Consider the following 1,884-nt stretch of genomic DNA (forward strand, 5'->3'; position numbering starts at 1 on the left):
GAGCCATCACCCACCCTCATCCCACTCCACTACCACCACCTTTCTTCGGCAACTCGTCGTAATTTCCTACGCCACGGCGTTATCCTCGTCTATATCCAGTCACACGCACACGACCTGCTGCCGCTGCCGTTACCATCGCCGCCTTTTCGTTCGCAGCGTGCGACAGTGAGTTACCAAGCACGAGCGAAATGGACGAACGAAATATAAAAAAAGGGAAAGTGAAGGGAAACCAAGTAGACGGACGGATAGACGGATAGCAGCAGATTAAAGGTCACAGTGGACAGTAACGATGCTCGCTCGTTGCGTTTAATACCGAGTCTTCTTTCATTTCGTACGATGTATATAGGAACGACGATATATACGTAGCTTCCAAAATTATATACTTTTTAAAAAATTCGGAGTTTTCTTGCTACTGGAAGATATATTTCTAGAAATTTGCATAAAATCGTTTAAAAAATCGTAATTTGCAATTTTGTAAATCGGTATACCAAGGATTTGTCCATTTCCTAAAATATTATACATAGCGCGGTAAATGGAGTACTCTACACTATCGTGTTTGAATGTTTGGAAATGTATGGTTTTAAAGAAAAAAATATCATGACAATCAAAATTGGTTGCTGTTTTAACGACGCATAACGGTTGTTAGATAGTAAGCTACATGGCGAAAAAGAGAAGAAGGAGATCAAGGTAGGTCGCGTGCAACTAGCAACTCGCTAGAAATGGCAAAAAGAGAGAAAGATTGGGGTGAAAGAGAGAGAGAGAGGTAAAGGTAGCCGCAGGCAAGGGCGCGCGTGAGCGGGCAAGCGAACCTCGTCCTCTCCCTCTGCCCCTTGACAGCAGCGGTTCTGGCAAGCAGCCACCATCCTACCCCCGCCACACGCACGACCAACCGCGGCGCGATCCTCTGTGCGGCTCCCGGCTTCTCGCCCACGACTCACACACGCGCGAATCTTGCTGAAGAGCCGCCCGCCAGCTACCGCTCTTCGATTCGCAGTCTGTCACCGTTAGCCGTCCAGCGAGGATGAATCTGTGTTTCGCAACGTAGACGAGTGCAGAACGCACCAACAGGAAACAACGAAAATGAAATCTTCAATCTCGCTCGTTTTTATTATTCGATAAATCGGATAGCAAATTCTTTCGTGAGTTTAATTTCTAGACAGTAAATATGACACGCAGGAAATTCGATCTCTTCATGACTGAAAATCGTACGTCTCGTGAGAAAATATCGAATAATATATTATAAGATCATAATTTTTGTTTCTAAAATCGGTTTGTGAGAATTTTCGAAAATTCTTTATGGGAAAAAGTTCGAATCCAATATGAAATGAACAGATTACGATACGATTGAAAATCTGTCGTTTCATGTGCACCGTGTAAGGAGCCACGTGGTGACCTAAAATGTGCTCGCGTCTTCAGTGAAAACTTTGAAACGGCCTAACGACAGTTTAGTGATCGAACTGAGCCGCACCGCATGAAAAACGCGTGGTATCGTGCAGGAGGAATTACACGTTACGGTGGAACTCTTGAAATAGAGTAAGATGCGACGAGGATGTTGCAGCTGATACGACATTGCAGCTGATGCGTGTTTATATTGTGACTGGCGGAACCTTTTAAAATGATATGTTAAAAGAACGATATACAGGAGGATGATAATCGAGAATTATATATTAGTGTCAAAAGTGTTGGAATTAAATGAAAGTACACCTGTGTCAGAGTGGTGCCGCGTAACTTTTTAGAACGCGAGATGCTGAGTGTCTCAGCCGCGTCCAGTCGATTACTTTGGACGCTGAAATCCATTCTGTCACTGACACCGTCACCGACACCGACACCGACTCCGACACCGACACCGTCACTGTCGCCGTCGTCGACGTCGACGTCGTCGTC

Source organism: Bombus impatiens, unplaced genomic scaffold, assembly GCF_000188095.3.
Source record: "Bombus impatiens unplaced genomic scaffold, BIMP_2.2 scf_0132, whole genome shotgun sequence".
Taxonomy (NCBI): Eukaryota; Metazoa; Arthropoda; class Insecta; order Hymenoptera; family Apidae; genus Bombus; species Bombus impatiens.